Source organism: Tenrec ecaudatus, chromosome 3 (genome assembly GCF_050624435.1).
Source record: "Tenrec ecaudatus isolate mTenEca1 chromosome 3, mTenEca1.hap1, whole genome shotgun sequence".
NCBI lineage: Eukaryota > Metazoa > Chordata > Mammalia > Afrosoricida > Tenrecidae > Tenrec > Tenrec ecaudatus.
The window spans coordinates 32086310-32109234 of record NC_134532.1 but is presented as its reverse complement, the minus strand read 5'-3'; the positions used below and the strand labels follow the sequence as shown (position 1 = coordinate 32109234).

General features: G+C 42.6%; 1 non-coding gene across 1 annotated transcript; it reads right to left on the bottom strand.

Annotated features, from left to right (window-relative positions):
- Positions 1–2011: 2011 nt before the first annotated feature.
- Positions 2012–2202, bottom strand: LOC142443885 (U2 spliceosomal RNA). Its single transcript, XR_012783611.1, has one exon. It is a non-coding gene; the product is annotated as a U2 spliceosomal RNA (small nuclear RNA).
- Between the last annotated feature and the right edge of the window lie 20723 nt (positions 2203–22925).

Below are 22925 nucleotides of genomic sequence, written 5' to 3'. Positions count from 1 at the left end.
GTCAGCTAAAGAGGGTGTGGGGGAGGGGAGGGGCAAAGGAAATGGTCATAAAAGCATGATTGGTGGCCAATCAATACATCACAATGACAGACACTTCTTTAATATTGGTCCAGGGCCTCTGAGACCCCTGTACAGTCTCGTTTGGTTACCTCCATCAAGGACACACAGGCTTGTAAGCTTATAAGCAAGACCGCCCTCCCCAGCTGCCTGGAGAGAGATGAAGGTAATTCACACTCCAAAGCCCTCTGCCTGAGGGCCATGTTACCTACAACCTTGCTTCCTAGACAGAAAGCACTCCATGGAAGCTTCCTCTGTGTGGGGTTCTGCAAGATATGTGAGGACTAAATCTATCCGGGGATCTGGGGCTGTCACTGCTACTGTGCCCTTTTGCAAAGCAAGGTGCTGAGAAGTTAAGCTCTAATACAGACCTCGGTCATCAGGGGAGTGGCCTGATGGCTGCAAGGCTGGCCTCTCCTTGCAGTAAAGGCCACGCTGGGGTCCCCTGCTCTCCTGCCTGAAGATTGACAAGGAGGGAACGAGCCCCAGGCAAGAACCCACCCTCAATCAGGCCTTTCTGGTGTGAGATGTGAGGGTGAATGAGGGGCTCTGGGCAGGAAAAGGGGACCGGCATATTCCCAAGACCTAAGGCAAAGAGGCTTGTAACCAGCTCAGAAAGGATTTAACTGGAAATATGCCAGGGGGTCGTGGCGACCTGGAACGCAGGCAGACAGGATGCAGGAATAGTAATATCCGTGGGGATCGGGGCACAGCTGGGGATGCAGGGTCTGTAGGGGACTCAGAGTCTGGGTTGAGCATAGAAACAGAGACTCACTTACTCTTGGGGGACGCTCAGGCTGCACCTTCTCAGTCAGAGGAAGTGAGTTCTGCAGGAAATTGTGTCACCTGGGTAGGGGTGGGGTGTTTCCCAAGGGGCGGGGTCTGGAGGTAATGAGGGCCTCCTGGAGGGAGGGGCCTGGAAGTGAAGCTCAAAGCCTGGAGTGGCAACCATTCCCTTCTTAGTATCTTCTTAGTCTGGAAGTTCTGCTAAAAGCTCTTCACTCTGGGTGACCCGGCTTGCATTTGAAACACCTTGCATTTGAATCACAATAACACACAAGCCTGGAGAGAAAGACAACCTGACAGAAAAGTGGTGGGTGGAGGGCTTGCTTCCCAACTTCTTAGACTTTTGTTAATTAGCAATTCAGGAAAAGTACATCATATTAAAACAAAAAAAATTGAATGGGCTAAGGCTTTCCTTTAAGAACATTTCTAAGTAGACAGAGGTAATAAAGTGAGCACACACCTGATAAAAATGGACCTTGTCTTAGTGACAATAGAACACATCACTGAGTGATTGAAATTAGCAATTCAGAGAGAAAGAACACCTCCTTAAATTAGCTGAGGAGGTTTCTGATCTATTTCATTGTTTCACCTATAATCACATGGGTTGTCTTTTCTTCATCTGAATTCATCTAATGTCCCATTCAATACCTTATGTACATTGGTCTGTCCTTGATAGTCAATGATCCACAAGATTTTTACCTTCCCAATCTTTAGTGTGGCCAGGATTGTTTATCATTGCTATTGAAACAGCAAGTGAAAAAGCAGAATTTGGACTCACAATGAAAAGTAGTCAGTGATCATCAGGCAACCACAGAAAAAAAGGACTTAAAAGACTTTTGACAGAGGACAATTTCTATTGGACACTGAGATAGAATGAATTTCTCTGCCATGGGAATGTGTTCCTTATCAACTCTGGAAGAAAGCATATTGCAATTTAAAAACCAGCAACAACAGTTTCTTCCCTCTTTTCTCTTGTCTCAAGTCTTAGTCTGCTTCTTAACTTATGTCTATTTGTCTAAGCTTTTACTATGCTGCTCTCAGTTTCCAGCATAATTGATAAAGTGACCGATGGGGAAGGTCGGTGGGGGGCGGGGAGGTTCTTGGGTTCTTGAATAAAAATTTGGTCTATATGGAGCAACAAAAATTTTCTTTCTTTCTTTCTTTTTTTTTTTGGTGCACCGTTCCTGGAAGCACTGCAATACCAGGTCGATGCGTGGAGGGGACGGAGCAAGCTCCTATTCCAACTCCCTGCTCCAAAAATCCATTTAATATATTGTCCTCGGATAGAGAACGTATCAGATATTAAACTGATAAGAACAGATACTACACTTGATCTTAGCCAAAAGGCCGAGAAGCGATCATAGAATGCAAAAACAGTATTGTAATATATATTTTCAAATTTCAACATAAGTACAATTTACAAATATAACACATTAAAATTATGTATAGTATTTTTTCATGGACATATTTCTCATTTGATTGAAGTTTTTGAGTAGATTGCTGTCGTTGTTTAAAAGGTCATGAAATTTATCCCAAGAATTTGTAAAATTATGTCACACATGAAATTGCTTTCAAAGTCTCAACACTTAATTGTGATTTTTCTGATGTACACACTTTATTTAACAGAAAAAACACATTCAGTCACAGCATTAGTTCCTGGTAAGGACAGCAGGTATTTCACAATTTTTAGTGCATTATTGTATGGAACATGGTTTGTTTCAAAATGATGAAATATTTCTAACCATTTGTTCTCTATTGTGAGTTTTGCTGATGCCCAAGGTTTAACCTTTTCCTTATCAATATATTTTTAATAATAATACTGTTAGGTTTCTCTCTCCGGCCTAAATCTCAGCCTCGGTCCTTAGCTCCACGCGAGAAAGATTTCACGCCGAAGCCGGGCTCGTGATCCAAGTGAATTTAATGAAAGTTCAAAGAAGCATCAGGTTTTACGCGGCACCCATAGGATTCCTTTGACCATGCGGCCTGGCAGAGACTGCTCCGGGACACGCAAGGATCTCTCTCCTCCCACGAAGACCACCAGACCGCCCAAGCAAGACAAGACAGAAGACAAAGAGCCCCTCTCCCTTCTGGTCCCTGCCTTTTAAGGGTTCCCGGGGGAGGTGTGGTGAACGATCCCAGGTCAATTCCATTGGCTGAATTGCAATCACCAGGCCCAGGTGGGCTGCTCCAGGTGTAATGCCCATCCAAGCCCACGGTCGGGAAAATCCAGCTTTTGTCTTTTGCTGGCTCTCCTGGGCATGCGTAAATGGACTTCCCAATTCCCTAGGCTAAGCTACCTAACAATACCTCATTAAAAAGATCGTTTTCAGAAATAATACTATATGGGAAATTTTGAGTAATATGATCGAATGATTTTTGCACATAATTCCATTTAAGTTCTTGTTTTAATGAAACCCAATGAAAATGTTCAATATCATTATAATGTACTGTCTACTCTTCTAAATAATCCATGCAGTTACTATAGAACTTTTCAGCGTGATTCATGATATCTGCACGATTTATTGCACCGTGCTCTTCTAGCTGGCTTATACTATTATAGATTGTTAACGGAAGAAAAATATTCTCTAACTGCTCTTGCCACTGAAATTCTAAATTATTAACTTCATTTGCTACTTCGATTACCAAAATTTTGTCACCTTTAATAAGTTTTATAGTATTTTGAAAAAGAGCTGCTTGATTGTGTGAAAACTCTAGCTAAATGTTTGAAGATACCTTTTAAAAAAATTCTTCTAAAATTCTAGGACATTTATCCTGTGATAGAAAGTAAGATTTCAAAGGATCATATATTTTCAAAATTCTTTTGACAGCGGGCAAAACAGCTAACCAGCACATTTTACTGTATCCAAGTATTTTCAGATATTCGACTTCCGCACTTTCACAAAACCCTTTAAGCATTTTAATGTGCACATCGTATATATAGCAATAAGAATATATTATATATATATATTTTTACATATTTTAGGGGCTCATACAACTCTTTATCACAATCCATACATATACATACATCAATTGTATAAAGCTATAAAGCACATCTATACATTCTTTGCCCTAATCACTTTCAAAGCATTTGCTCTCCACTTAAGTCCTTTGCATCAAGTCCTCTTTTTTCCCCCTCCCTCCCTGCTCCCGCCTCCCTCAAGAGCCCTTGATAATTTATAGATTGTTATTTTGTCATATCTTGCCCTATCCGGAGTCTCCCTTCCCCCCCGTTCTCTGCTGTCCCTCTCCCAGGGAGGAGGTTACATGTGGATCCTTGTAATCAGTTCCCCCTTTCCAACCCACTCACCCTCCACTTCCCAGCATCACCCCTCACACCCCGGTCCTGAAGGTATCTTCCACCCTGGATTCCCTGTGCCTCCAGCTCCCATATGCACCAGTGTACAACCTCTGCCCTATCCAGTCCTGCAAGGTAGAATTCGGATCATGGTAGTTGGGGGGAGGAAGCATGCAGGATCTGGGGGAAAGCTGTGTTCTTCATCGGTACTACATCACACCCTGACTCCTCTCCTAACCCCCTCTATGAGGGAATCTCCAGTGGCCGACAAATGGGCCTTGGGTCTCCACTCTGCACATCCCCCTTCATTCACCATGGTGTGTGTGTGTGTATATATTCTTTTTTTTTTTTTTTTTGCATGTTGCCTTATACCTGGTCCCTTTGGCACCTTGTGATCGCACATGTGGGCATTGTTGCTTTTGAGCTAGATGGCCGCTTGTTTATCTTCAAGCCTTTAAGACCCCAGACGCTATAAGGTGATTCCTCAGTCACTTTAAAAATGGGTCTCTTACAATCCTTGCCTTACAATTCTCACAGCTGTGCATAGGGCCAGGAAAGACAATTAATATACATCTACCATATCAACACTGTGGGGGGAGGTCAGATGCTTACAGACATCCTCCCTGAAGAGAGTCAGTCACTAGGGAGTAGGCCCAGCTCCCTGCTGTTAAGGAAAATGGACAGGCCTGCAGTCATTGATTTGGTTCCTGCAGGTGGAGTTCACACCCTACTGATAATGGCTCCTATGGAGATCCAGAGAACAGGTCATCCTAAATCTAGGATCCGCCCATCTTGTCACATGTATACCCCAATCCCTTCTCTTCCTATTGGTGTATGTCGCTAGACCACCCCTTCTAACTGCTGTAGAACCTATAGTGCCAATTCTTCCTGTGACATATGTCTTTACCTGTGATCAGTGGGCTTGCATGCCACCAAAAGGTATATAGGCCTGGGGTAGCAATGATAGATCTCTCTCTCTCTCTCTCTCTCTCTCTCTCTCTCTCTCTCTCTCTCTCTCAGCTCCTCCTCTCCTCCTTCCCTTCCCCCTCTCTCCACATGAACCACCAAGCAGGGCTGAGGTGAGCAATGCTACCATGAAATGTGTGTCTGACTCCATTATTTGACTCTCTCTTCTAGCTCTCATGTTCTTGATGACTTTAATATACTACTTATATATCTCAACCATGCAATTGTGCTTACTGAACCCGTGATTACTGGTGGGGGACTGGCACCCCCCCACTCGTACCACACAACACAATTTTAATTTTATACGAAATAAACGGAATATTTTCTTCATCTCTTGGATACTCAAATACACTAGAACACTTTAACTTCCATGTGGAGCTTATCTATGTCTGAGACCACAAAAATTAACCACTACATCACCTGTCTCGTTTTGGACTATTTTTATAAGGACACTACCTGCTGTGGTAAAGATGAAACATTATGGTTTATAAAATACAAAAAACAAAAGCCTACGGAGCTTTTACTCTGCTCCTTATGGTTCTATGAGTCAGAATTCACATGGCAGCTCTGACTTTATTGTTCTTTTAAATGCATTCTGTTATGCCATATAAGTAAAACCTTAGTGTGTTTGTGTATTTGCAAACTAGAGGCAAATACAAGAGATAAATCACTTCAACCATGGTGCTTGGTAGAGGGGAAGCAAACAAGAGGAAAACTTTTTAGATTGACAAATCCTAAAACAACAGGCTCAAATACAAGAACAATTCTGAGGCTGATCCAGGACAGGACAGTGTTTCTCCCTGTGGTACACGGGGTCACTATGATTTGGAACTCACTGAGTGACCCCCTAACAACCACCTCCCTTGTATAAGTACTGAAATGTTAGTGTTTCTTTTTAAAATATGCAGTAAAGTAATAATCATTCCAGAATCATTGTTGAATATATATAATCATGATTTTAATATAAATACCTGCAAGATGAAGCAATAATCAAGGACAAAATTGAACAAGGGTAGTAGATTGGTATGAGAAACTTTATTTATTTATTTATTACTTTAATGCCTGAGAAACTATAAAAGAAAATTTTAAGACTACAGAGTATATGGGGTAAAATTATTTATAAAACACATCACAACAGGATACATTATACTGGTGTTTTAACAATAAAGTAGCATATTTGATGATTACATAATTTTATTGGATTAGAACAGTGATTAGATCATATATCAGAGCAGTGTATCTCTACATTTGTGGAAATGGGATGGATTGAGTTTGAGAGCCCCTATCCTTGACTTTGAGTTCATATTTCAACTGGACTCAGTGAGATTATTACCAGGGATGCAAATATGATTCAGTATTAGAAAAACTATTATTTAACCAACTATATGAACAGGATTAAGAATAAGAACCATATGATCATATTGATAGGTGCAGAAAAGGCATTTGACAATATCTAACAACCATTCCTGATAAAAACACTCAATGACATAGAAATAGAAAGGAGAGACCTCAACACATGAAATGTTTTAAAGGAACCACAGTCCGTGAAGGACAATTAGTTGACTGGAACTTGCTGAAAATAAGACACTTATTCACACGGAAAGTTTCATCAAAAGAGTCATACAGAACCCACAGATTATGGGGAAATAGATCTTTACCAGTGAGGGGAGAGAGAGAGCAGGGGAGGAGGAGATAACAACTGGACAACTGTGGCATTTTCAGGAATTCCCATCTTGCTGCTCACTGGACATGCATCAAGGGACAGGAGTCTCGGGTCTGGGTGCTGTAGCACAGGGAGCAGAGCCTGACATCCTTGTCTGAGGATGAAGCAGGTTGTGCAGGGTCTCCCCGTTGTGGCTCTTGATTCTACAGAGCTTAGGCCTGTTCTTTGAGTTGGGTGGTTGAGAGGCGTTCAGGTGGAAGCCAGGAGAGAGGTGGTCAAGTGGAGCAGATGGCATCAGATGCTGTCAAGTGTGTGTCTCTGTGGCCTTAGGTGCTGGAGTCTCTCAGGGGAAATTCCCTCTTGGGAAGCATGCCTTCCACCCACCACTTTTTTTGACAGTTTGTCTTTCTGACTGGGCTTGTGTGTTGCTGTGATTCAAATGCAAACGCGTTTCAAATGCAAGCAGGGCCACCCAAATGGCACAGGTTTCTGCAGGATTTCCAGACTAAGAAGAAACCACTAAGAATGGATCCTTAGCCCTGAGCCTCACCTCCAGGCCCCTCCCTTCAGACCGCCCTTATTATCTCCAGGCCCTGCCCCTTCGCACAGACACCACCCTACCCCCTCCCCAGGTGATAACAGTTTCCTGCTGACTCCATTTCCTCTGACTGAGAAGGATCCGAGTGAGCATCGCACGTGTTTCCAAGGGTGAGTGAATTTCTGTGTTTCTGTGCTGATCCCAGGCGCGGAATTCCCCACAGGCCTGGTATCCCCAGCTGTGTCTGGATTCCCAGGGAACAGGCCTGGCTTCCATAGCTGTGTCCGGGTTCTCAAGGAAATTATTGTCTGCCAGTGTTCCAGGTCACCGCGACCCCTGGGACATTCCAGTTAAATCCTTTCTGAGCTGGCTACAGGCCTCAGCGTTCGGGCTCCGGCTTCTTTTCTTGCTCAGAGCTGCTCCTGCTCACCCCTCACCCCAGAAAGACGCGATTGGGGGTGGGTTCTTGCCGGGGGCCTGTCCCTTCCATGTCAGGTCGCGGGCATGAGAGCAAGGGGACCCCAGAGTGGCCTTTACTGAAAGGAGAGGCAGCCTTGCAGTCATCAGGCCACCCCACTGATGACCGAGATTGGCTGGAGAAAGGTGGATGGTGTCCACTTTCCAAGTTCCTCTGCCCCCGGGCAAATTTAATCCACCTGTTTGCTTAATGATCAGAAAGAATTCATTGGGGGCTTAGTCTACACTGCCATCCATAGCCCTTTACTAACTGACCCCAGTTAGTATTTGGGATGGGTCCAGACCATGCAGCCCCTCCCCCAGCCTCTCAGAAAATGATGACCTGCTGGACTTTGCAGCCCCCTTGCCCCAGCTTCTCAGAAGAATGACCTGCTGGACTTTGCAGTCCTTGCCTCCAGCATTCCGAGGAGCTTCTCTCTCCTGGCAGGGCCCACACAGCCCCTTCCCCCAGCATTCTGGGAAGCAGGTCTGCAGAAAACCAACATGATTTATTCACAGAGACATCCTGACTCAAGGCCTTGCAGCTGTAGTGCTAAAAGCCTTCCCCTTATCAACACATACTCCTTGTCTGGGACCCTATTCAAGTCCCACTGCCCCACTGCCAGGCGCGACTTTCTTGACCTAGCTCCTTGTATTGTGGAATCTGCCTGCAATTTCTTTCCCTGCCTAAATAAAGCCTTTCTTAACTTCACATTCCGGGCTGAAGTCAATCTCTGCTCTGCGTCTCAGTTTTCACCTCTCAGGGTGCTAAGATTTAGACTCTAATAGAGCTCCTGCGATTTGTGTGCTGCTGCTGTACCTTTCCACTTGGAGTGTGAAGAGCTCCACGGGGGGGATGTGTCCCCTAATAAGCCTCACCTCAGACATTGGTTGTGTTAATGGATCATCTCTCTTTAACACTGTGCTCTTCCACCCCTGCCACCACCCCCTTGCCATCCCTCTTGGCTCTTAGAGTATTGCTGACCCAGATTTAATATCCACTAATTTTCTTAATAGCGAATTTTGGTTTCCTTTGTCATCCTTTTGATTTGCAGAATCCAGCAATTATTTATTTTCAGGTCCTTTTCTGTATTAATCTGGAGAAATAATAGATTTTCTTCACCTGTAATGTTTCAGTGTTGAAAATCCACAGGGCAGTTCTACCCTATCCTATAGTGTCACTATGAATCAGAATTGGTGTATTTTCGTGGCACGTACCCTCAAGGTCAGCACTTTTAAAAAATTCGAGTTATTTTCACAGTGACAAAGAATTTAAATCGATCATTTATCATTTATCCTAGTGGATACAGAAAACGTTTTGAAATATCCTGGTGTTTATTAATTAACCAGCTGAATTTAGCTTCTGTATTTTCTTGCTCATGTTTAACTGAGTTGGTCCCCATTCCCCACCCCACCCTTCTCCCCACATGACTTATTTTAAAATCATTAATGGTGGACATACATCCACATCCTAGGGGCTGCATACTTTGACTGAAGGACCTTGAGTCTCATTTGCTAACCTGCTGACACTTGCCTCTCTACTTTTCCATTGTTTAAGCTTGCTATTGCTGCATTGGTCCACAGACCAACCAGATTCAAAATGTTAGTGGGCTGCTGCCCATGCCCATGTTGGATACCAGCAGGAAGTTCCCTAGCTGCTCCATCCCCCTTAGTCAGGGAGTACTGTTGTGATAGGAGGAGAAAAGTATTCCCACCCGTTCGTGGTTTCTTGCTGTGTAAACCAGAGTTCGAGATTGAGCGCCAGCTGTGTCCTGGCGGCCAGCTCCAGTGAAGCTTTGCATTTGATCCTTTTCTGTGTGGCCCTGATTAATCTTCAGACCTGGACATAACAGTTTCTTGGAAGCAAATTCTAAGTATGTAAATTTTGATTGACTTTTTTCATAAGTTAGCTGTTTTTTCAATTTGTTTGCATTTGCTGTTCAAGAAATGTGTCCTACTACTAGCTCTTCATTTAAAAAAATATGTCATAATTTTTTCTAATACAAGGCAACCTCCAGATATATAACTCTTATATATAGTAAGACAGGATCTTATTTGAAATAAGATACCATTTCCTCTGTGCCCATGCATGGTAATGCTTGAATAGTCTAGTATTTATCCACGTGTTCTTGATCAGAGGCCTGTTTTGTCCACTGTGCTACAGTGGATTCTGTGAGTGATGCCATAGCACCTTAAACTCCTCCTTGGGGTTTCTAGGCTATAATCATGTGTTACCAGATGGCCACCTCATGGAACACAACTGCTTTCATTTCATGGACCTCCCAGTCCTTTAACCACTGGAGGAGTAGGGCTTCTTCACGGACTAATTTAGATGGGCCACGCTGACATGTTGTTCATTATAGACATGGTGATTCTTAATGGGAATTGTGTTTGTTTCTCATTTAGTCATATTTTCAACACAATATCCATGTGCATACATAGACAGGATATGCACTCATCATGATCAATTTCCCATTTGGTTAGGTGCCATGGAGTTAGTTCCATCTCACGGCTGTGTCATGTGTTATATAGCAGAACAGTTCCATAGTGTTTCTGGAGCATCATGATAGTGGAGGCAGATCTGTTCTTCCACCGTAATGCAGGCTGAGTTTACCTCATCAATCCTCAGTGGAACCGTCCAATCTGTTTGTGCCACCTAGAAATATTCATTGACCCTAATCCCCCAAAACTAACTCACTGCCACTAAGTCAATTCTGACTCATAGTGTTCCTCTATAGGTATCTGAGATCTATACAGGAGCAATCAGCCTCATATTCCTCTCTTAGATCTGCTGCTAGAGTTGAACTGCCAGCCTTGAGGGTAGCAAATGAGGCCAGAATTCATTTCCCCACCTAGAAATGAATCAAATCAAGCAGATGCCATCAAATCCACACCAACTCCTGGAGACTCCTGGTGTGTCAGAGCACAGGGATGTTGCATAGGGGTTTCAGTGACTGGTTTCTCAAAGTGCATCACTCAGACTTTCATCCCTGGAGACTTTGAGGAGACACAAACTTCCAGTCTCTCCATGAACACCTATCCATGTTAACCATCTGTAATGCTCAGGGACATCAAAAATGAAGCAAGGCACACATGTGTGCATGTACACACACAGGAAAGCCAGAACCTATGTAAGTTGGAAATCTTTCAGAGATGGAAAACTCTAAAGTAAAAAATAAGGTTGAGTTTCTAACCATAATATGACAAACCACACAGTTGAGTTTGTAAAATTACAGGACCCAGAACAATAGACATTCTGTTAGTTTTCAGCTATCAAGTTTGTTGTGAATCATACAAATATACTGTAACCTAACTGGTATCTTTACCATAGCTAGAGAATAAAATTAATGTCAACTTTAATAGATCTTTAAGAGAGATGTTATATGTAAACAGCTTAATATTCTTCCTGAATTTTCATGGAAGTTGAACAGGTGTCCTAAAGATTTCTAAGATGTACAATATTTGAGGAATGAATACAAATGTATTACATTATTCTGTTTAGCATAATCTATTAGGAACAGATATGCAGTAGCTTCAAAAGTTTCATGGATAAATTCCATTATCTTTATTCCATTTTTCATGACCTTTTTGAAAGCCCCTTGTGCTTTCATGAATATGGCATGAATGATTGGCTACCAATGAGCTCCTTCTATCTCAATTAGTTAATAGTTTGGTAAATATCAATCATTTTGCCTACCATATGATTCTATATGGTGACCATATGTGGTTTCTGAGTAAAATTATACTCTGTAAGATTTTCATTGGCTAACTTCAGAAGTTGGCTGATTTCTTCTAAGGTTGCCTCCAGTCTACAATCTTTTGTTTGGTAGCTGAGCACTCAGTTGCTCTCACCACTCAGGGACTTCATTTAAGGAACTGCATCTTGAAGTGTGAGTGCTTGCAGGCAGAGCCCTGTGTGGCCTGATGTGTCATGAATTAGCTTCCCTTACAAATTGGTGGGCCTTTCTGGGGCTGCCTTTATTTTTCTGTAGGTCTTTCATGAGTTCCTATAATGATACTTTATTGCATATGGGGTATATGAACAAAGGAACGCTTTTGTCACAGTGGGTTAAATATTGGGTTGCTGACTGCAAGGGCAGCTGTTCATACTCACCAAAAATGTGCAGGAGAAGATGAGTCTGCCTGCTCCAGTAAAGATGTACAGGTTTGGGAGAACTATAGGGAGTTCTGCTCTGTGTGATAGCTCTGCTGTGAGTTGGACCAAACGTGGTGGCAGGGAGTTACGTTGTGGACAACGCGAGACCTTGTTCTTGACCACTTATTACCTATTTGAGGCTAAATGCAAGTTGATTCATGTTTTGTGGACTCTTGTGAAGTGCAAAAAAAATGTTTGTGACAGTTTTCGGAAGTGATTATTTGTGGAGGTGAGTTGTTTTGGAACATGCTACTTTTTTATAGATTACAGTCTTCTTTGTATTTCTTCATTGAAGTGGCAGTGATACAACTTTCTGACATCATTTATCCTTATTAAAATTTATTTGGTCTACCTGGGGTTTGCCTATCCTTAAAACATAACAAGTACACCCCCACCTGATGCGCTGTGGTCTGGTATTTTGTCCTCCTGGAGCAAAGTCTTTTGGGCTATCCCTTAGTTAAGTCCATCACGTCCTTCAAATCACTGTTGTCAATGAATTGAATTGATTAGACTATTAAGGGCAGATGATTAAAACCACCACTGAACAAAAGGGCCCCATAGGCAGATACAGAGAATGATTTCACAGTGGAAATCAGCTGAGAGAGTACCTATTTTCACCTCCCCTCTGTTTTGAGGACAGATGTTTGCGCTGTGTCCTAATTAGATTAATTAATTAGAGGCATTGAAGAGAATGCCTTTATTGATGTTAGTTGCCCTCTAGTTTTCTCACTGTTGTTTTATAACAACACTGTGCACCCATGGTGAGGTAGTGGGCTATGTGTTGAGTTGGTGAAGTAGTGGGCTATGTGTTGAGTTGGTGAGGTAGTGGGCTCTGTGTTGAGTTGGTGATGTCGTGGGCTCTGTGTTGAGTTGGTGAGGTAGTGGGCTATGTGTTGAGTTGGTGATGTAATGGGCTATGTGTTGAGTTGGTGAGGTAGTGGGCTCTGTGTTGAGTTGGTGATGTAGTGGGCTATGTGTTGAACATGTGCCCACATATTCAGCCATTTCAAAGCCACTAACTGGTCCACAGTAGAAAGATGAGACTTTCTACTCCCTTAAAGAGTTGTGGTTTCAGAAACACACAGGGCCTATTCTACTCTGCTCTTTAGGGATGTTTTGAATCAGAATTGACCCAATGACTGTTTTTTTTAAATGTACAACATTAAAACATGAAAACCATGCCCTGTGACCTCCGTACTCTGACTTCAACATGGTCAGCTTTTTTGATCTGAGACTGAAATGGTGACTTTGGGCTCTTCACATATTGGTCATAAACCTGAAAGTCCTCCTTTGCATTTCTTGTAACTATCGCCCCTTTTGTTTGACTTTCTTGCTAGTGCTTCTTCATGCTCCATTTATTTTTCTTGTGTGGGATTTTCCATGAATGCTTATTGCTAATGAGCTTTTCATTTGGTGGGTGACCATGGAGTTTCCCTCTCCTGCCCATGAAGACCTGGATGCTCTTTGACTTCTTTGCTTGTATGTTTGAGAAATGGAAATCGAACTGAGCATTTGCAAATTCATCACAGAACCTTCCCACGTTATTAGAATTTCCTTATCCTGCCGGGGTTCTCTGGCTAGTGTTTCCTAAAGTGATCATTTTATTTCTCCTACATTAGCTCACAAAATGTAAATATGCATGTGTTAATGCTTAGGCTCCACCTTTGTTGCATTTCTCATACAAGTTGTTAGCATTTGACCTTGTCCTTCTGTTCTTAGTAGTTGCTGTGGAGTCATTTTTAACTCATAGCCACCTCCTGTGTCCAGGGTGGAACTCTGTGGGTTTGGGAATGGTGTGCCCTGTCTGAGCAGATTGGTCTTGTTTTCTTTTGATTTCCTCCATGCTTTGCCTGGGTGTTATATTATTTCAATCAGTCTAATAAATGCAAGAGCCAGCTCTACGGGCCTGAGGTAAGCTGTATTGTCTGAGAGTCCTGGCTTTTCCAGGAAATTGAGTTCCAGTTAACTGAATTGAATAGATTGTTTTCTTTGTCTCCTCTTTGTGCTATTCAGAAGATGTCTAGATCATCTCTGTAACTGATGACTGACAGAATACAGACTATCGGCATATGAACAGAAATGTAGTTGCCAGGCACATGGACCTGCATGCTGACTCGATTCAACAGCTTACCATTTGAGCAATACTGAACATGGACTTAATGGTTCATGACTTTCCTCAGCTGTATCCCATTAGAAGCAACATCTGCTTAAAAGAGACAAGAGGCTAAATGAACCAATGTGTCTAAATCTCTTTGGAAATTGCTTCAGAATCGTGGTTGCTGAATAAATGCAAGGTTTTATCACGAACATGTTGTGTGAAAGAGACCCTAGTGGTTCACTGGTTTAATCGATTGGTTGCTAGTTAGACCCTCTGTGTCTCCAGCATACCAGGCCAATCAAGGGAGGACAACGAGACTATTTGTGCTCTTCAGTCTTGGAAACACTAATGAGCACTTTCATTCCCTCTTAGAAGGTCAAAATGAGTTAGAATTTACTTGACAGCACTGCATTTTGTTTTTGTTCATCATAAAGGAACGAAATTTTGGCTTGGGAAGCCTTTAAAACATGTCACCTGGTGCATTGCTGTAGATGAGATTTTGAAAGGCTTATTGAATTGACACTACGTTACACTGTTGTAGAAGAATTGTAGATTGACCGTGCAGTTCATGTGACTTTATATTATAGCTCGTTGGCGATGCCGTGAAATATTAGCATCAAAGTGCGGCCTTTTCTATGTTGTTGATAGGTGTCATTGTGTCCATACCAATCCCCTAAAACCCTCTATATATCAGCATGACACACTGCCCTGTCCTGCACCATCCTCACAAATGTCCCATGTTTGAGCCCCTGTGTCGATCCATTTTGTTGGAAGGCCTTTCCCTTCTTTACCAATCTCTCCCTTACCAAGCACAATGTCTGGGGAAACAGAGGATTTCTCCCAAGTTGTCTCCCCCAAATACATGCCAAACTTAGCTGCTTGTTACATGCATCAAATGACTACACTTGGGGGTCAACAGAAGTAGGGGATATTCTCCCTAAGGGTTATCAGCCATTCAGAATAAGCAGACACTACTGTTTATCCCACAACAAGCAGGGCCCACTCTCTTCTGATAAGGAGAGTACTAAATTGTTTCTCTGAAGGAGAACCCAGGGAAGTCAAGCCCACTCACGGGTGATCAAGGTTTGGCTGCCATATTGAGTCCACGGAGCTGCCCTTCTTGTCACATGTATGCCCTTAGTCCCTCCCCTTCCCATCATGTGTTCACCCCTAGCTCATCCCCTTCCTGTTACTCCTATGGCCATTGTATATCCCCCCTCCTATTACTTGTAGTGACTATGGTTCAGCCCCTTCCTGTGACATCTGGTTACCTGTAATCATGCCCCCTAACTAGATATAAGCCTCCGTTAGCTACGTGTTGGGACCGATAAATCGATGCACTTCACCTTGCTCTCCTGCCCTCGGCTCATGCTGTGTGTGGACCTGGCTGCTAAGATCATGGTCGTCCATGAGGTGAGCATGCTACCATGAAATGTGTCTAACTCCATTATTTCAATCTGTTATCTCTCATGCTCTCTATGACTTTATTATAATCTTTATGTATCTTAACCATACAATGCGCTTACTGAACCCATGATTAGTTGTGGGGGGCTGGCCTTGCCCCCCATAGATGTCCTTCTCCAGGGAATGGTCTCTCCTGACAAAATGTGGGAACAAAAGTCTGACAAGTCATAGAGGCCAGTCCCACAGCTGAGAGAATGCTAGTGGTCATCATGTTCAGCTAGTCTGCCTTCCATGAGCTGCAAATGTGAAAAATCTTACAGTGGCCCATTCAAGGCCTGGTGTGTATGTCCTAGAATCCTAACACAGTTTAACAGGCAAATGCATTGAAGTTCAGTCGACTTATAAGAAAATTGGAACCTAAATACATTTTCCCAATCAGCAAAAAGAAGGACATGCTATTATGATACTGCCCATATTGTGCTCTTTTGTCAGTATATCCTATGAGCTCAGTGTGTATTGATGTGTGTATTCAGTATTTTTGGAGGGGAGCAGTCCATAATAATTACATGACAGTAGCTTTGTGTCTCAGAGTGGGACGATTTTAAGGATATCTTTTTTTTTAGAAGGAAGTTTTTATTAAGGGTATCTATATTCTATTGTTGCCTTTTACTCTTGCCCTTTTCAATAGCTTGGCCTATCTCCACAAAGGTACAAAATACACAAGAGGGCAACTGTAGAGTGACTGAAAAGTAGGCGAGTAACATAGAAACACTTCAGAAATTTTCATAATTCCCCAAATAATCATCTCTTTCAGTAGGTAATATGTCAGCTTTTGATGACGTAGAATTTTCCAAGAGGATACCATGAATCCAGGCCTTTGGTTGCTATTTTGCTAGTTCACACCTGCAGCTCTCCAGTGGGTAAGTGGGGCTAAAGGGAAAAACAACAAATTCTGCAGTGTTTCCTACTTGTTATCTTGCTTTCACCCTGTGCTTCATGTTTTGATAAATATTCTGGTTGGTCCTGTGCAAGGTGGTGAATTTCTATCCTCCCTCCAATAGAAGAGAGGATGTGAATGTGCAATAGAGGCTTTTATTTTGATCATTTGCCTGATTTAATTATGTGTTCTGACTGTTTTCTATTCTGCACCATACAGTGAGGACTAAGGTTGCAGTTGGTCACAGACAAACTGTACAGAGATAAACGCATAATGCTAGAAGCATGCAGTTGTTGGGATAGCATGTAATTAGTGAGGAAGTATGTCTAGTGCAGTGGTTCTCAACCTTCCTAATGCTGCAACCCTTTCATAGAGTTCTCATGTGTACTCACCCCCCAACCAAAAAATGATTTTCATTACTACTTCATTACTGTAATTTTGCTACTGTTAGGAATTGGGCGACACCTATGAAAAGGTCATTCGGCCCCCAAGGGGTGTCAACCCACAGGTTGAGAACCGCTGGTCTAGAAGGGATGAGGCTGGTAGCTAGACCCTGATGGTCAACCTTAGTAGAACAAGACCCCTGTGTCTAATCCCCATGTGAGGCCTCTGTTTCCCAGGACTGTCATCTTCATCCTCTCACATAGTGGAATGCATGGTACCTTGCTGAACCAGAGTCTATGGGTGTTTTAGGCACTGTGGCTGTTGAAGGGGTGGCTGTGGACTTCTAGGAAGAATGGGCATTGCTGGATCCTTTTCAGAGGAAACTTCATAGACATGTGATGATGGAATCTTTTAGAAACCTGGCCGCATTAGGTATGACTATTTTCATTAAAAAGGAAAATATATATGTGTGTGTGTGGGGGGGGGACATAGTCATTGATGCTACTGTAGTAAGTCGGCTGAGTAATGGGAATACTTGTTACATAAACGAGTGTGTAATTTCCTGTCCGCAGTGTGCATGTCATGCTTCCCCCATGAATATAAAGCTCTTAGTGTTATACTAACTTCTTACAGCAAGTGTGACCATGAGTCTACTAAGTTCTTTACATGTTATAAATGTGAGTGTTGACATTTGGTGCAGAGAATATGTGTGTGTTGTGCCTTGTAAGTGTTCTGTGTTTTTTACAAGCTTAACAGGATACTTTTATTATAAATAGATTTACACCCACCCCAAATCCACAGCCCTGGAGGAACATAGGATTGGCTCGGTGTCAGGGAATTGTTGATCATCTTTTCAGACTTCCTGGTGATGTGCCTTTCTCCAAGAGCAGCTTGTCAGATACACCTTTTCGCCCTCATAGGACACCAATATGATGGAGACCTGCGTTAGGCTGGGTTGTCTAGAAAAATACAACTATAGACACTGACATGTGCATAACAAAGTGCTTCATATCAAGAAGTAAACTTTTATCAAGAGAACCCAGCCCAGCTCAACTGAAGCCCATGGGTCCAATGCTAGCTGGAGCATCCATGGCTCAGGGTGTTCAAGTCCCCAAACTTCAGTTTTTGGGTGAACATCAATCCTTTTTGCTGTCCAGCTTAATATACGTGTGTGTATCATATACATATATGCGTGTCTATATATGTAAATCCATATATATTCACTCTGATATGTGCATAGAATTTTCTTGTTTTAGTTCATTAATTCATCAGTATATGAGGACCTTCAACACTAGAAAACTATAGGACTCTAAATCCATGACATCATCACAAAATGGGTGGAAGCATGTTTCCTGCTTTAGGGTTCTGATCTGAATAATTTTGCACTTCCTTTTCTGTAAGATAAATGCTGTAATTTTGATCATGCTGTATTTCTTAAATTAAAACATTGGGGACTTGTAAAACTCTTATCACAATCCACACATCCATCCATTGTGTCAAGCACATTTGTACATTTGTTGGCATAGTCATTCTCAAAACATTTTCTTTCTACTTGAGCCCTTGCTATCAGCTTCTCATTTTTATTCCCCTCTATCCCTCATGAACCCTTGATAATTTGTAAATTATTATTATTTTTTCATGACTTACACCGACTGATGTTTTCCTTCACACGCTTCTGATTTCCATCGCTCTGGGAGGGGGTTATATATAGATCATTGTGATCAGTTTCCTTTCTCCCACCATTTTCCCTTTACCCTCCTGATTAGCAATTAATGGTTAGTGAGTTAAGTACCAAAAGTTATTACTGTGTATTGAAATGTAGCTTACAGCATTTTAATATTTATTAGCTATGTATGGCATGTCGTTAATATTTGATGGATATGATAACTAAATTATGATTAGAGGAATTTGTATTTCTTTTTGGAAGTCTCTTCCTTTACAAATGTTAATCTCATTGCTGTAGTTAGAACATACAGTCAGTTTTTAATATCATTGGTAAAAGTGGACATTTATGTTTGTCCTTTTTCTGAGGTGGCATGATGTTTTTTCTCTCTCCTCTAAGTGTGACATTTTGACTTTTTCTTTTTTTAGGACTGTATATTAGCTTATTAACATACTGAGCTATATTTTCTGTTTTATGTTAGATTTGTAGATTTTTTCTTAGCATGGAAAGCCTTTGATTTGTTTAGTATGTGTGATAGGCTGGGTACTTTAGAGAAACAAATCCTCAGAAACTCATGAATAAAAGAGAGTTTTATATAAATGGTAAGTGCACATCAAGAAAACATCCAAACCTAGTGCTGCCCAAGCTAATAAGCCCAATATGAACCCATGTGTCCATACCAATCCACAAACTTCTCCTCCATCTCTCAAAACAGACACAGTGATGCCAACTGCAGAAGGAAAGCTGAATCAGTGGATGTGTAACCATCTCAGTGCTAGCAGGGGTCTCCACACGGGTGCTCTAGCACCCAGGGCTGCATCGGGGTAGATCCACTTGGCTTCTCCTCAGGGATAACTTGCAGGAAGTGAGCCTTGCTAGCTGAAGCAGGGAACTGGCTAAGGCACCTGCACCCTGGTCTCACCATTGGAAAGAAAGAGACACAAGAAAGGCGAGGCTCACCAGGCCATTTATCCCTCTGCCCTTCAATTAACCCCACATGTGTTTATCGGCCAGGTTTAGATATTAATTCTTTTTTTACATTAATTGGTATATTACAGTGCTTATTTTCTTATGGTAAGTCAACTAACTGTGGGACATATTTCAATTAATCATCATATGTAATTATTTTAATGTGTTCCCTGACTCAATTACCAATATTTTTATGAACTTTTTCATGTTCTTGAAAATCCATTATCAATATTGCTCTACAGTTTTCTTGAAGTATCATCTCACCTTGTTAACAGGTTATTACTGGTCTCATAGAAAATGTAAGTGTACTCTCATAACCATTGTAAAATTTCACCCAATAACTTGAACTTAGACAAAAAACATAAGCGTGTTTATTCATACTATGTGAATACTCTGCTGTCTTGTTGCCAGAGTCTTCAACTTTAATCTGTCTTACATTACCCTTGAAGTTTCTCTGGACGTTAATTTTGATTCAGTTTTTTATAGACCTTCTGAGCATCCTGAAACCCACTCAACTCTCATAGATCTCTTGCTCTGACTAGATCCTCTAGATCCTTGCAGCTGACTCCTCGGTGTAGAGTGATAAATGATTTACACTAATCTTGACAAATAGTCACTCACACCTGAGACTATGGATGGGACATCTTAGAACCCAAGCCAATAAGCTCTCTTCTACAATGTGTGTTGTTTTCCATTGGTCAACGTTAACAAGAAAGCTTGGAATCCAGAATCTAGGCCAAGATGACACAATGATTGCTCAGTCATCTCTTTCCTGGATCCATCTTGTTCTTTTTTTTATGGGGGGGGGGTCTCACAGGTTTCTTTTATTTCCTTATCTTTGACTTGAACTTGTTCTTTTTTTTATTAACATTTTATTAGGGGCTCATACAACTCTTATCACAATCCATACATATACATACATCAATTGTATAAAGCACATCCATACATTCCCTGCCCCAATCATTCTCAAAGCATTTGCTGTCCACTTAAGCCCTTTGCATCAGATCCTCTTTTTTTTCCCTCCCTCCCCGCTCCCCCCTCCCTCATGTGCCCTTGGTAATTTATACCTCGTTATTTTGTCATAATCTTGCGCTATCCGGAGTCTCCCTTCCCCCCTTCTCTACTGTCCCTCTCCCAGGAAGGAGGTCACATGTGGAACCTTGTAATCAGTTCCCCCTTTCCAACCCACTCACCCTCCACTCTCCCAGCATCGTCCCTCACACCCTTGGTCCTGAAGGTATCATCCACCCTGGATTCCCTGTACCTCCAACCCTCATATGCACCAGTGTACAGCTTCTGTCCTATCCAGTCCTGCAAGGTAGAATTCGGATCATGGTAGTTGGGGGGAGGAAGCATCCAGGATCCGGGGGAAAGCTGTGTTCTTCATCGATACTACCTCACACCCTAATTAACCCATCTCCTCTCCTAAACCCCTCTATGAGGGGATCTCCATTGGTCGACACTTGGGCCTTGGGTCTCCACTCTGCACTTCCCCCTTCATTTAATATGATATATATATACATACATATATACATATACACATATATACACATACATACACACACTTATATCTTTTTTTTTTTTTTTTTGCATGATGCCTTATACCTGGTCCCTTGGGCAACTCGTGATCGCACTGGCCGGTGCGCTTCTTCCATGTGGGCTTATTTGCTTCTGAGCTAGATGGCCGCTTGTTCACATTCAAGCCTTTAAGACCCCAGACACTATCTCTTTTGATAGCCGGGCACCATCAGCTTTCTTCACCACATTTGCTTATGCACCCATTTGTCTTCAGCGATCCTATCATGGAGGTATGCAGTCAATGATGTGATTTTTTGTTCTTTGATGCCTGGTAACTGATCCCTTTGGAACCACTCGATCACACAGGCTGGTGTGTTCTTCCATGTGGACTTTGTTGCTTCTGAGCTAGATGGCCGCTTGTTTCTCTTCAAGCCTTTAAGACCCCAGTCACTATCTCTTTTGATAGCCGGGCACCATCAGCTTTCTTCACCACATTTACTTGTTCACCCACTTTGGCTCCAGCCGTTATGTCGGGAGAGAGAGCATCATAGAGTTCCAATTTAATAAAAGAAGGTATTCATGCATTGAGGGAGTGTTTGAGTAGAGGCCCAAGGTCCTTCCGCCACCATAATACTTGACCGATAAATATAGACACATAGATCTACTTCCCCATCCTCCTATATATATTTGCATGTACATGTCTTTGTCTAGACCTCCATGAATGCCCTTTGACTCCTAGCTCTTTCCTCCATCTCCCTTGACCTTCCTCCTGCCCTACTACCATGCTTCGTCGCCACCTGGGCTAGAGAATACCTCTTCTCTAAGCAACCTTACCCTTGATCATTTCCCACCAAGCCTGCCACTCCCCCTTCTCTACCATTTGGGGTCCCATGTGTACATGGTAGACAATGGTGGAGGAGGTGGAAAGGAAAACAAAAGGATGAATACAAGGAAGAAAAGGGTAGTAGGGTCATGGGGCATTAATCCACCCAAGGGGAGGGTATTGTTTATATGTCCACAGGGAAAGTGGGACCAGACTTCAACCCAGTGTCGCAAGGTGTGAATGCAATATCCCGGCGTGGAGGAGGGAACCGGTGGAGAGGTGTGGGAGGCTGGCCCCAGCACCATAAATTAAGTGGATTCCTGCCCCTCCCCCGAAAAGAATTTGTTCCAAAGGACGACATTGACTCTGCAGCTCTGGGAGATGGACATATTTGATCAGAGCACACGGGAGCAGATGAAGGGGCAGGAGGAGAGAGTGGAGCACAGCCTGGCCCACCAGGCCGTGATGATGATGTTCCTGAGTAGAGCAGCCAGTCCACAGAGAGAACAACATGGCTGGCCCCACTAGGAGACATGATGCCCCTCAGTGACTAAGGGCGATACAGGGGACAGCACCGGAGACACAGTGTGGGAATTTCACCTGAATTGATCCCACCACACAGAGGCAAATCACTGTGGGAGTGCAGTGGAACAGCAAGGGAATGGAGTGGCAAGGTCCCCAGGGAATGCTGAAAGTGGACTTTGGGGCCAGGGCGTGGTGCCCCAACAGAATGGACTGGAAAACGCTCCTAAGGGCCAGCAAACGATCCCTGAACTAACTACAAGCTTTTCTCTTGTGAACTGTTTTGTTCTGTTCTTTTTCAGTGGTTTGTTTTGGTTGTTTTGTTGTCTGGTTGTATATTGTTGCTTTGTTTTCCTCTGTCTAGTTTTCGTGCATGTTAGTGATTCCACAGGTCTGTCTGAATAGGACAGGCTGGATGAACTATCTGGAGGAAAAACAACGGGACCGACAGTTCTGGGGGGACTTGGGGTGGGGGGGTAGGGGGGGTAAGGAAGTGGTCTCTGGATTGTTTTTATCCTGGGTATTTCATTTTTTGTGTGGCTATTGTAAATGACCATTTTCTTTGTTGCTTTTTTTCCCCAGTGCTCTCTTCATTGGTTTACAGTAATATTACTATTTTTGTGTTAATCTTATATTTTGACATATTGTCACACAAACTGTCTCATCTTTGTTCATTTATGCATTGAATAT